The 14,161-nt window shown below is 48.5% G+C and overlaps 1 protein-coding gene across 2 annotated transcripts in view; it reads left to right on the top strand.

Annotated features, from left to right (window-relative positions):
- Positions 1-14,161, top strand: part of Tbc1d22a (TBC1 domain family member 22A) — a 291,146-nt gene that overhangs the window by 158,831 nt on the left and 118,154 nt on the right. The gene's annotated exons all lie outside the window — the stretch shown is intronic.

A 14,161-nucleotide genomic window follows, 5' to 3' on the forward strand; every position in this document is an offset into this window, starting at 1 on the left:
ATTTCCATATTATGAAGTCTCACGCACTTCTAGGGATGCTGTATTGGATTCAGTGTGTTTAGCTGCTTTTCAAGCTCTCTCCAAAGTGCCGCTCTTTCTCCGTCAGTGCACCCTGTGCATTTATTCCACGCTCACGTTGCGCTCTTGCTTGGCTCTGGTTGTAGGTTTTTCCTACTAGCGATTTCACAAGTGTCCCCGGCCTCATTTAGTTCTTTGAAATACTATTTGCTGGAGCTACGAGTTACACTGTTCTGACGGGTTCTTCTTTCCCTCCTGTGCCCCTTAGAAGGTCTGTTTTATATTTTCCATGAGCCTTAAGTTGTGGCCAGGGCTGGCTTGCTCCAGCGCTGCAGTTGGGGAAATGCTTGAGTTGATTTTTTCCTTGTGCTGTGGTTCAGAAGGAGGCACAGTGCAGATTCACACTGTGATTGTGCAGAAGAGCGGCAGCGACTACTGCAGAGCTGCCCATGTCTCCACGTGAGGGTCAGCTCTCGACAGCCCAGGATGGAGTCCAGTGTCCCAGGGCAGGCTGCAACCTGCTTGCTTGTCTTCTCTTGACAAAAGCTCTGGAAATCTGTGTAGCTGCCTCATTGTAAGGACGCTGTACTGTGCAAGCAGGAAATGCCTAGTCCTCAGGGCCTTCATCTCTGCCTGGCAGCCTCCTTATCCTGCCCCCACCAGTATTTGGAGAAGCTTCAGTGCAGCAGCTCCATCAGCTTCACCTCCAGTGGACTCACAAAGCCTTCATCAATGGCAGGATATACTGTGTAGAAAAAAGCCCCTAACCTCTTGCCTGATTTCTGCAGTGCTAGGGAGTAGAAGGACCGCGTTTGTTTGAGAAAGGATTAACATGGAGAGGGGAACGTGGTTGTGGACCTGCTGACGACGAGGGGGTGTATGTGCTGTTCCAAGGGGGTGGTGTCAAAAAGGGCAACTGCCGAGCAGAGACAGGGAGCTTGGAATGGGCACAGAGGTCGGAAGAGAGGCAGAGTCTGAGAAGGAAGAGGCCCTGAAGGGTGGCGACTGTTGCAGGTGGGTGCCATCCCCTTTTTTCTTGTTGTAAGGAGTAAAGAATTTTCCAGAGACACTTTTAAGTAATTTCCCATGTTGAGTAATGCTTCTGGAGCATGGCTGAACCTCGTAAGGAAGGTGCTGGGTGGACATGAGGGTGCATAGGTGAAGGAGGGTCATGTCTACCTTGGATACAGAGGAGGAAGCAGGCAGCAGCCTTTGAAATGGCACCAGGGGAAGCAAAGACTCTCTCTGGAGCAGGCGGATGGCCGATGAGACATCGTGGAAGCCTGTTGGAATGTCAGCTTGAGCCATTGGAGGTGGGACTTCAGAGAAGGTGGAGTTCGAGGACTTTCACCATAGCGGGTTCCCCACTGAAGACAGCTCTCCAGGCACATAGGATGCTCCAAAGCCCGGGGCGGGGGGGGGGGAAGGGGGGGGGGGGGAACAAAAGAAAGAAAAGGAAACCAGTGTCTTTTGAGAGAAGGGATACTGTGTTGCCAGAGATCTAAGGGTTACGGGACCTTCATGTCAGGCCCTGGTGAGATCAGCCAGCATCAAAGCCACTGCCCTCTGGTGGGTGTGCCCACTTCCGGAACAAGTAGTCTCAGGGAGTTGTTAATCTGGCAGCCTTCTGGGGTGTCAGGTGGTCTCTGGCCTACTCAGGATAGGGGTCCTGGGACATGCTGCCTGCTTCCTGAGAGCCAGAAGAGTAACACACCAGGGTGTGTATGTTTGTGTGTCACAGGGCCCTCACATCACCCAGCACAGCTTCTGGTATTGTTGGCACCTGTGTTTTTGGAGATTCTGTTCTGGTGTTCTCTCTTCACAAGGCTTATGACATGGAAAACAATATCTTTTGTAGAGGAAACCTTCAAAACATCAATTCTCACCATATTCTGTTTTCAGTTGAAGTGTCCTGTGCACAGCCAGAGAGGATCCATGCACAAGGCTTCTGTAGCAGGAGTAAGGAGATAGAGAGCCAGGGCCACTACGTGGGAGCTTTGCTGATCTGTATGCACACACAGCAAAACCACTATTCTTACTGTGAAAGAAAGAAAAGGAATCATGGCTGTATCTTCAGAGAGTAGAAGACTGCTTAGTTTTGCGTTAGAAATTTGAAAAATGATCAGCCATGCAAGTGTGGTGACTTGGGTTGATCCCTGGAACCCACATAAGTGGAAGGAGAGAACTAGGTCCATGGAGGAGCTCTTCACCCCATAGACATGACATGGTCTCTCTCTCTCTCTCACACACACACACACACACACACACACACACACACACACACACACACACACACACACAGATAATAAAATATGATTCTTAAAAAGCAAAAGTTAATGAAGAGCTGGGAGAGCTTAGCACATCGGATGACGGTAGCAGAGCAGCCAGGGCCCCAGACGGTGGGTCAGAGGGAAGCCCAGCGAAGCAGAGTTCTGAACATGAGATGCAGAATGGCAGAGACCATGAACATGAACTTGAATCCCCACAGGAAAGGAGGACGGAGGTTAGTAATCTGAAGAAACAGTGGTGCCAAACTCTCTGATTCAAGAGGCCAGTGGATCCTGAATGGAACCAACAGAGAAACTGTACAAATACATCAATGGATATAATTAAAGCAACCAAGGGGGGAAATTTTGCCTTCTTAGGAATCTCTCACTATGTTGAGTTAGGTATTTTCAATCTCTGATCCTCCTGCCTCAGGCTCCTGAGTGTGGGAATGAGTCACCAGCACCCACCCAGGGACTGTTTCAGTCATTGCCATCAGTGATGGCTGTTCCTTGGGAATGGTCTCAATAAATACAGCAGATGATGTTATCAGTCTGCTAAAGAGCGCCATTCTGGGGTCTGCATTTTCAGCAAATGCATCCTATAAATTAAAGTGGAAAGTGAATAAACTCACCTAGGAACTACCAGGTATAACCAGGAGAATGGTCTCTGGAAGCTTTAGACCTAATGCAGGACACAGCTTAGCACCATATCCATCCTGTGGAGAGAGAAAGGCTGTTCCTCAAGAAGTCTGCAGCAGACCAGGCAGCATTACTTCCAGAGAAGTACAGTCTCTTTCTGGCTGCATCTGAAATGTAGAGGCCCAGTCAAATCACTGGTTTCCAGGACATTGGTAAGGATTCAATATTCTCACATGAGCGCAGCTATGTTCACAGGAGGAGCTGGTTTGTAATCCTTACTTTCCCCATGGGGGCTACATGCTTGGAGCCAACCCAAGTGCTGTGGTTCCTGGTAAGGGCCCCATTCCCTCCTAATTATGCTGCTTTGCCCTAGTGTTGAAGGAGCAGCTAGGAAAGGAGCCAGGCTGCTTTGCAAGGCTACCTCCCCACCTCAGGAGAAGTGAGTTTCACTTGGGATATTTGGATTGCTGGTACATGGGTATTAGGAGACACTGTCACATAGTGCCAGGTGCTCTGGGGCACTGTAAACTAAGGCCAAGGCACGGCACTTGTGATGGGCTCAAAATAGCACCCAGTGCTTTTCCCCTTTTATAGACACTTGATTTTTTTGATCTGCTGTGAGACACTGCTTGTTTCTCTGTTGGGAGAAGCAGGTGGCATCTGCAGCTGAACTGTGATACAGACCTCTGGCCCCCTCTGCAGAGCCATCACCACCAGATTGTAATAGTGTGGCGTAAAGGTCTTTACCGTCTGCCAGAAGTGCTACCACCAGCACTAATGGTCTTGGGACGTTGTTGTGCAGGACCCATGTGCAGGACTGTGTATGACAAGGACCAAGCCCCTCAGACCAGCCTCGACAGCCCAGTGGGTTTTGAATACTCTGGTGCTTGCTTGGGATGTGGTGCCAATTTGTGGTGCTTGTCCTCCAGGCCTGCCTCCCCTCACTGTGTGGCTCTCCTCTTGTGCCCACATGTACCTGCTGCCACCTCCTTCTTCCTGACTTTGTATCAGCATTGGCTTTTCTTCTTCTAGTGGCCTCTGTTGATTCCTGCCTGTCTGCTTCTCCAAGATTAGCTGTGACCCTCTGTGTAGTTTCTGAGTGCATGACCATGAACTCAGATTACACTGGATAAGGTGTTGACCAAATTCCAAGGGACTGAGTGTCAAAGTCCACAACATGAATAGAAGCTGGAGCATGGCTTTTGCCTTGGAAATCAGAGTGGCTGCACTTTGGTAGCTTAGACAGGCTTTGTCTTCATACAGCCTTTCTTGTGGTAGGCCGGGGGCTCTGTCCTGCTGCTCTTCCTTTACTTTGTGATCCAGGCTGGTAGTAGCAGCTGACAGAAGTGTCCTTGGCTAGTACCTGAGGTAGGAGGAGAAAGAAATGGCTTGAGAAGCATGTATGAGTTCCTTGTGTGCCCACTAGAGACTGGAACAAAAGCCCATTTTATTGGGCAGCCCAGCGTTTGGCTACAGTGATGCCAGGTGACAGCCTAAGTTGAGAGGGAAATTCTGAGCACAGCTAATGGACACGACAGTCACCAGCTCAGAAAGGATATCAGAGAGTCCTGTAAGTTTTAGTCCTATTGAATTCATTTTACAAACATCTGAAGTCAGGATAGGGCTTGGCATTTTTATTCAGGAAGAATAAGGCTCATGGCCAAGGGGCTTAAATGACTAAAAGCTACGCGTGTCTCATAGTTGGTTCTGTCCATATTCAAGTAGGTGTGTGTCACAGAGCACCTCAGAAAGCAGGAATAGAGTGCTGCCTGTGCTGCCTGTGCTGCCTGTGCTGCCCTCTCCTGCCTCTCTCATTACTTAACTTCATTCAGGAGTTTGTGAGCTAAAGAAGATGACACGTGTGTTCACTGTCCACCTCGTCTGGGTTATTAAAGCTCTTTACAGGCAGTAGCCACCTGCTCCCACAAGTTAGTAATTTCCTATTGTGCTGATAGGTGTTCGATAGTCTCCTGCCTCCTAGTGGAATCTCAATCCAAAGAATGTGGTGTGTGATCTTGCCCCTGTTGCATCTGGAATGCTTGTGTATATTTGAAAGTGAGAATTTACATTTTCCCGATGAATGTAATGATCCCCTGCACATTTTGTTGTTATTAGCATCCACTATATCACATGGCCTAGATTACTGTCAAAATACAATTGCCAGATGTGAGCAAGCTTCTAGCCTTTGCCTCCCAAAGGCTGTAACCAAAGCACCTTCTCCTCGTGTCATGTCTGTGGTGGCACAGGTGCTTCTGTATAATGAAACGTCTGATGTGTCTTGTGACATATGTGACATATGGGCTTGCTTGATGTTAGACCACTTGAGCATATACAGCTTCAGCAGTGCCCAAAGAAGTGCTGGCCCTGCCCCGTGAGAAGATGAGATTATAGATAACTAGTTCATGGACAGGAGAGTGTTAGCCTTTCACTGTTTCTGGAGGCACGGGGCAGTGTAGGGTGCCTGCAGGGAGTAGAGAAGAGGCAAGAACTCTTTGACTTTCTCTGGAGCCCTGGGTCTACTGGGCTTTGTCTCAGGTTCTTGGTGATAGCCTAAAGCAGGGGACGCTGCTGGGCCTGGTGGGCTGGGAAGTTCCGTGGTGAGCAGGCTGAGCAAAGGTTGTTGAGGAAGGTCAGCCAGAGACACTGCTGCAATAGCATCCTTAGGCTGTTGCCGAGCTACAGAAATGCGCCTTCCTGGGTTCCTCACTCATGGTGCTTTCTCTCCCCTTCAGTAAAACAGCGCTAACTCTGTCTCCCACCTAATTCTCTACCCCACATGGCTGCTATGGGTCTAGGGTGCCAGATTCAGTAAGTAAAATACAGCCCAGTGGCCTTTGACCTTCAGGTGAACACTGACAGGTTTTAATGAGATATGCCTGGGCAGTACTCAGCACTCACTGAAGCTCAGACTTCACTGGGCTTCCTGTACCTTATCTGGAACCCTTCCAAGGATGAGCGCAGAGGGGCAAAGTGTAATTTAAGCCCAATCTAAGCTATAGGCTCACTTTTCTCTCCAGACACTTCATAGAATGGGGAGAATATGGCCTTAAATGTATTAGATTATTTGAAATTATACACACATAGCCTTAGTACACTTGCATACATTGATGTATACAAACCATGTACATGTACATAGAGCACACACATAAGGGCCTGTGTGCACAAAATACACACATGCACATATCTGAGTACACATGCATACATGCCTATATATACATATTTTTATAAATATACACTAGCTGTATACACTTATACATAATCTAGTATATACATGTGTATACTCCTATGAATATATGTACCTGTATATTTATACACCTATGTCTATATACATATATACCACACCTGCACATACCTGTTAGACATCTGTATACACAAAAACACTTTATATACATACATTATCCTGTGTATACATTCATCCATATCTGTATATATATTATACACACTTGTATACACATAAGTACACATACACACTCATATATATGTATGCTTCTATATACATACACACACCTGTACATATGGTATACATGTACATGAGTCTAAGTATACACAACTGCATACAAATATTATATACCTGTATACACACATGTATCTGTACACACACATATATACATATATACGCATATCTTTTTATATGTTTATATACACAATATACATAAAGATACCTGCATGACAGCACCAGTGTTCAATGCACACATCTACATACATGTATATCCACAGCTGTGTACATATGATACACACATACACACATGCACGCATGTATCCTTTAGATGTGTTGATTGGCCATTCATTATTGTTCTTGTCATTGTCCTGCAGATGTCTTGGTACTGGACAATACCTGTGTCCTGGTCTGATGGGAGCAGCTTCTCATCTTCTCCAAGGGATTCTCATCTGTGGCCAAGTCTGACTGTGCTCTATAAGCACTAGGTCCTTTGGCTTTCCACTGTGAGATGCCGTGCTGAGGCTGGCATCCACTGTTCTCAGTGGAGCTCGTCCTCTTCCATCTCACTAGTGATTCTTCGCAAGGTTCCCGTGCTGCCTTGGTAGATACGTTTGCCATCATTCAGAGCCTCAGGAAGATGGGATTGCTTTTGCAGTGGCCCAGGATGTTGGCCTCTGTGCTGAGTCACTATGTCACTGACATCTGCTGCTTTGGCCCTCACGACCTTATCTAGCTCTCAAAGGGCTCCATCTCCAAGTGTAAATACCCTATTAGGTCAGTCTGCATGCTGGATTGAGGTCTTGTGCTCCGGCTATAGCTACTGACCAGGAGATGGCACAGCTGGCTCCCAGGATGGGGCAGGTTCAACTGGACAGTCAGCCTTCAACCCGGGAACTTGGGAGAGTGCTAATACTGTGTCCACAGTGGCTCAGAGCGTGTTGGTTAGTGTGCTTACATTTGAGGAGCTGTCGTCATGATTTCACCGTTAGGAGGAGGTAGGGTTAGGGTTAGGGTTAGGGTTAGGGTTAGGGTTAGGGTTAGGGTTAGGGTTAGGGTTAGGGTTAGGGTTAGGGTCTTAGGCAAGTGACATGGAAGAACTTGCCGAGTATCAGATCCTCCAAGACAGGGCCATGATATGACAGGAAGAGAGGAGGGTCCTCCACCCTTTCTTTTGGAACAAAACCTAGAAGTTTGCTCAGTCTTAGACACCAAAAGTGCTGAAGAATTTAGATTGTGCTGGCTAAAACTGCACTCGAAGCTATGTGTTCCAGAAAGTTCTGATAGAACAACTGTTAAGGAAATAAAATCCCTTAGAGGTTTGGAAGTTTGTGATGTGCTGAGCCCTGCCTCAGTGTGTGGACCACATGCTGAGATGCTGAAGTATGAGAGCTATTTTCTTTGCCCTTCTCACTCACATCAAGAAGGGGCCAGATACAGACAGACGAGTATAGTTTTGTGGAAGGTACTCGGTGTGCCCCAAGGAGTGGGACCCCCTTATAAAGTTGCATCTACATCTAGGGCCAGGCTGTGTGCTGCTGATACTTGAGGCAGACTCTAGTTTACCGGCTACCTGAGAAACAGCCCACACGTGGAGTCAGCAGCGTCAGGGGACCGGGGCAGCTTCACAGTTTTGTGACTAACTGGCAGCCTGTCTCACAGAAAGTGCTTCTTGTGACTGCGTGTAGCAGCAGGAACCAGTGTGGTCTGGTGCTGGATGCAGATGGGATGGAGAGACTGGCCGTGAAGAATAAGTAGGCTAGCACCCCATCAACTGGCAGAATAAGAATAAGAATAAGAATAAGAATAAGAATAAGAATAAGAATAAGAATAAGAATAAGAATAAGAATAAGTAGGCTAGCACCCCATCAACTGGCAGAAGTGCAACGGATGGGTTGACTTCTAGCTCCAGGTAGACGGACTGTAGATCCCTCGAGTTTAGAGGCTGGGTGTCAGGAAAGATGTGGGTATTGAGTTAAAGTAGGGACTTGGGCTCTGGAGACTAGTTTGAGTGCTCCGGAAGAAAAGCCTACAGACCTGCCCAGGAACCAACCTTGAGCATTTTGGGTCTCATTCCCTGTCCAGTGGTAGGTAGTTTCAGCCTCAGATCTGGAGGTTAGCTCACCTGCTATCACCTGCTAGTAGCATAGATTAGTGACCTCTCCTTTGTCCTGTGTGTGAGGTCAAGAGAGTTAAAAGGCGCTTATAGTGGCTGACGCAGTGTAGCTCCTGGATAACCAGTTACAGAAAAGGCTACTGCTGGGAGCTGGGGAGGGGCCTGTGGTCAATATTTTTTTTACCGATATTGCTTCCATTTCCTTAAGGAAGAAAACACTAGAACTTATTACTGAACAGCAGCCCTACCTCTGCCTGTTAAATGGCTTTATCTCCTTGTACATTTTCCCTTTCTTGGGTTTTTAATTCCAGTTAAATGTGATTTTAATGAAATTTCTCTGAAAGCTGTCATGACTACATTGTAAGGTTAAAATTGACTTATTCTTTCAAGGTAGGATTCAGTTACAGCTAGTAAACTAGATTCAGTTTTATTACCAGCTGAGTGAAAATATTTTTATTACCCTGACAAGGTAAGCAGTCGGAGAGCAGAGAATCAATCAGTGGTGTGGCTCAGGCCTGGGCAGTCCTCACTGTGACCGCCTCTTGCCACACAGCAGCCTGTCTCCAGTGTGCAGCCTCATTAGGCCTCAGAATGGCTGATTCCAAACTGGAAATGATGATGGTATTCCATTTGAGACATGCAGATAAGCTGATTGGAAAGCACATGTGTAAATGAGGTCCTATAGGGCCATGTCACAGCCTAGAGAAGGTCCCTCGGGCAGAGGAAGCCATGTGTGAGCCCTAGGCCATGGCTTTCTCAGGAGCATGCGCAGTGGAGGGCTAGGCAAGAGCCAGGCCGCAGTGCTTGCTCATATTCCCCTGAGGATGATGTCCCTGTGTCCTAGTCGTTGTGTCTTCGCATGCCTGTCTACCTGCAGGTCCCTTGGGCTCCCTGGCTCTCCTCCTAAATGGGCATCACTCTGGGCAGAGTGCCATGCTCTCCTGCTTATACCGTCAGGATCTGTGAAGACAGTGATGGCGTCTGTCCTTCCGTTCCTTTCGGACATCCCTGCTCTCAGGACCTGATTTGGAGGCTCTGTGAACCAGCACAGGGCTCTCTGGCCTCCCTCATTCTGAGAGCCTGGAGCCAGTCCCCATGCTTGAATGTTTTTGGTTTTTCTTTGGCTTGCTCTTCTACCAGCTTTTGCTACAAGTCTTTGATTGCTTCAGTCCACATGGTTGTCTTGGGATCATGGTTTCAGGCCAACAGCCCATTTTCTCCATCTCCACTTTTAAAGCGGTACCCTGGAGAGCAGCCTGACCTGGGGCCCTCCTTCACTCACTGCTTTCTGGAGGCCCTGCTACCTCTCCCTTTTCCTTCCCAGCACAAGCTCATCTTCAGTACTCTCCCAGAACGAGTTGAGGGCTCTATTAACATCACGGGTCAGTCTGTCATCCCACTTGTAGAATGAGGGTGCCCCAAGGATCCTGGGACATGTGGCCTTCTGGTCTGCCATACATAAATCTCCTGCAGGACAGGATTGCTCCCCCCATCTCCCTCATTTTAAGGCCTTATGCTGATGGGCAGTTGGCTTGTGACTGCAGAGGACGTTCTGTCCTACATCAGAATGTTAATAGTTGCTCTGAGAGCCCTTTCCCCAGGCCATACTTAGCACAGCTGCAAAGGAGTACGGTTAGAAAGAAAGGCCCTCAGGTATCTCACTCCCTCACCCAGCCCATTTCATGGCTGTGGGAAAGCCAAATTGCTTCAGTTACTGCAAGGTGGGAGGGCAAGACCAGGACCACACAGAGACCCAGGCCGCTGTTCCTTGGCATTGATTCTTCGCTGCCCCCGCATCTTTCTTCCAACCACTGAGATGTTCTGGGACAAGGAGGCAGAACTGTGATGGGCACCAAGTGTGCAGTGTTTACCACCTGGAAGCGGCCGTGTCCACCATGGGCCATAAAGTGCAAGGGAATGAAGCCCGGCCAGCTCTGGACCAGATGATGGTGTCTCTGTGGCCCCCATGCTGAGATTGATCTTCAGGGTTTATTGCTGAGCTGAGACCAGTTAATTACGTTGTAGAAAGAAACATCCAAATACAAAGATTCGCCCTGACCTCAAGAAGAAAAGTCTTGGCCTGAATGTAGGCCATCAGATCTGCTTTTGAAATGTCCCCAGCATCCTTCCTATTCATGGCTGCTGGAGAGGGTCTGTGTGGTTTGTCTTTCTCATGGTCAAAGGGTGGACTTTCTCACCCGCGAGTTAAGTAGCCGCATTGGCAGGGGTCTGTGGCAGGGCCTGTGGGATCAAGGACAAATGAATATTTTGAAGGTCCTGTTCCCTCCCAGCCCATGAGCCATCCGTCCCCTATTCAGAGTGGAGTTTTTCAGCCCTAGATCTTTCTTTCCTCTTAGAATTATGTACTGTGCCTCTGAGGCCTTTGGCTGTGATGATGACCATGACAGATGCTGCCCTTGGACTGACATTTATAGCAAACTCTCAAATATACTTTTATTTTTATAAAACCAGGCCTTAGGAGTTCAGTGTTTAGAGGGTCTTTGGTTTGCTGACCACCAGGCCTTAGGAGTTCAATGTTTGGAGGGTCTTTGGTTTGCTGACCACCAGGCCTTAGGAGTTCAATGTTTGGAGGGTCTTTGGTTTGCTGACCACCAGACCGTAGGAGTTCAGTGTTTGGAGGGTCTTTGGAGGGTCTTTGGTTTGCTGACCACCAGACTGTAGGAATTAAGTGTTTGGAGGGTCTTTGGCTTGCTGACCACCAGACCGCAGGAGTTCAGTGTTTGGAGGGTCTTTGGCTTGCTGACCACCAGACCGTAGGAGTTCAGTGTTTGGAGGGTCTTTGGCTTGCTGACCAACAGCTGCAGGGTGATTAGCTTTCTGATGATGTCTCGACTAGTTGGTGGTTTTGGGGGTGATGACAAACACCGAGACTGCTCAAGAATGACTATGATGTGAGGTTATGCTCCTGGATGCTGGCAGTTTGGGGATGGCATATGTGTCCCATCATCTCTGGTGACCCTGAGTTCCATGTGACTGGATCTGGGTCTGCCATTCTGGGTCTTCACAGAAGGGCCTAACCCTCAGGGCTCCTAGTTTCACTGTAGAAAGTGAATGATGAACTTCAGGTACTGCTAGGGGCTTCCATGTGGGTATTTATCACGTAGTGCATTGAAGATGCTCCTTCCCACCCACCTGTCTACCCTCTTCATAAGCCTTGGTCTCTTCCTCTCTGTCTCGAATCATCCACCCTGCAGTTGCTGGTCTGTCTGCACAACTGACCCTCTTGCTAACATGGAAATCTTTTCCTATGTTGTGTTTTTTCGGTCCTAAATCTGGAAAAGTGCCCAGTCTTACAGTGAGGTACCATGATTACCAAGGCCAGCATAGTAGTTACAGATAGATGCTCCTGTCCATTCTCCATCCTCCATCCTCCAGGTATTTGGCTCTGTGGGATGCAGGGAAGTCAGGAGTGGGCAGGGCTGTGATGTGCTGAGTCTGAAAGCTGGCACAGGGAGGTCTTGGGTCTAGGTTGCAGCTTAGAATGTTTTGTGGTGGTTGTGCTCCCAGCATTAGGCTGGTTCAGCAGAGGTGGTATGTGTCCTGAGAACATGGTTGCTTCAGCCTCACTTTGTCCATGTTAGGGTTGACTCTGAGGAGCTGATCTGTCATATGTCTAGGCTTTTATGCTCTTTTGGCTGGGAATTTTTGTGTCTTCCTCAGTTTAGTTAGGCCTTAGCCTGTTGTTCGGAGTTGCCAGTCTGGCAGAGTGGCCCTGATTCTCTTTCATTCACAGTCTTGGGTGTTCTATGAGCTGGACTCTGGTGAGTCAAGCTCTCTCCTTTGTGCCATGATGCAGAGGGGAGCAGGCATGAAGAGAATGTGATGGGCAGACCCTAGGGTGGTACGTTTGTAGAGTTATGTCCTATGTGGTGGTATTCCTGTCTCTTGTGTATCTGTTCTGTAGTTCTGGTGATACCTAGGTCTTGATGGCAATGCTGGTGGGAGGCCTTTCTCATCATGTCATCTGAGGATTCTGCCTTGCAGAATGGTGTTGGGTATGCTCTTCGCTCTTGAGGCGAGCAGCTGGTTGGAGAAGCCCATGTGGTCAGGTCAGGACCTGCAGGTGGCCTCAGCCAGTAGTCAGCACAGCTTAGGTCTTTAGTCATACAGCTGTAAGCAAGTGGATTTCATCAAACAGGGTCTCTTCCGGCCAGCCTCTGGATGAAAACCCACCTCTATTTGCAGCTTTGTGAAGCCCTACTTCAAAATTGGACCACAGAGCTGCCCTGTCATCAGTCTGCGGCAATTGTCTCTCTGGGCACAACAAGGAGGGACCCACGAAGACCCCAGTGATCTCTGTGCAGGCAGTAGAGTCTGAGGAAGGGCTGAGCTGAGAGGAAAGGCATCATAGATGACCAGATGTGCTGTATGGGCCCTGCCAGGATAGACACAGAGGAAAGGCCAGAAGCCTCCGTGTGGAGATGGAGTCCGTTCCTGAAGGTCCGAGCTAAGAATGAGCATCACACTTGTGGTCACTGAGCAGAGCTCAGAACCATTTTCTGTTACTTTAGTTTTTTTAAACCTGATTTTTAATGATGGTTCTTAAATGCTTTAACCTCCCTTGGAACCCACTACCCACTAGAGGTAATGTAAAAGAAAGCATACAGGGAACTGGGCCTGTTTAGAAAGGTTCTTTAGAGCAAATCCCATCTGTGTTGTCTGGAAATCAACAGTTTAGTTCACAGGTTAGTGGTTGCTCAGTTTACTTACAAACATGTCAATGATACCAGCACCAGCAGATCAGTTTGGTGACCTAGCAGAGACAGCCAGGTTAGGAGGGACAATAGAAGGACCAGTGGCATGACCTCCAGGACAGTGAGGGTCTCATCCTCAGTGAGAGTCAGCAGGAGGGACCAGGAGGGGCCAGGAGGGACCAGGAGGGGCCAGGAGGGACCAGGAGGGACCAGGAGGGAAGGAGGAACCCAGGAGGGGCCAGGAGGAACGCCAGGGGAAGTTCTTAGCTGTGCCCCTCTCAGGGAAGCACAGATCAGCAAAGACTCACAAGCATTGCACAGCTACCTGCACCAGCAAGCCAAGCTTTGTCTGTCACTCTGTGGAGTCCTATTTATACCCTCCAAACATCATGTCCTCTACATGTCTTGCCTTAGCACTTATCTTGCCTCAGCACATGCATGGATTCCTGACAAATAGAGCTCAACTACACAATGTAAGGCAGACATGCATGTTGTTAGCAGAGAATCCTTCTGCACGAGTCCTTTCACGTGCTTGCTTTAGCAGATCATCCTTTCTCCTGTCTGCTTCAGCTAAATGTTCCTTCATGAGTCTGCCTTAGTTTCTCACCTGTGTCCACTTCAGGAAAACACTCTTTGATGTTTGCCCCAGCAAAGTGCCACCCAACACAACTGACTCCAAAGAACCCTTGCATTTCCACTTCAGTTTTCCTTAGCACCGAGGGGACAGACCCAGGCACCCCTCTACCCAAAGCCACGAAGAAAGAATCAAAGTGCTGTGGGTGAAAACTTAAAAGCAAGAGGTCACCTGGTCAGTACCAAACAAGCCCAGAGACCCAGCACCACCTCCCAAGGGCATTGGCGGTGGGGAGGTTGGGGCTGCGGCTGTGGTGGCATTGGTGTTGGCAGCAGAGGCTGTGTGCAGGGAACTGCAGTGAGCCAGATGTGAGTGAGAGCTGAACCCTACCCTACT

The sequence above is a fragment of the Rattus rattus genome, chromosome 1, assembly GCF_011064425.1.
Source record: "Rattus rattus isolate New Zealand chromosome 1, Rrattus_CSIRO_v1, whole genome shotgun sequence".
In the NCBI taxonomy this organism is placed as follows: Eukaryota; Metazoa; Chordata; class Mammalia; order Rodentia; family Muridae; genus Rattus; species Rattus rattus.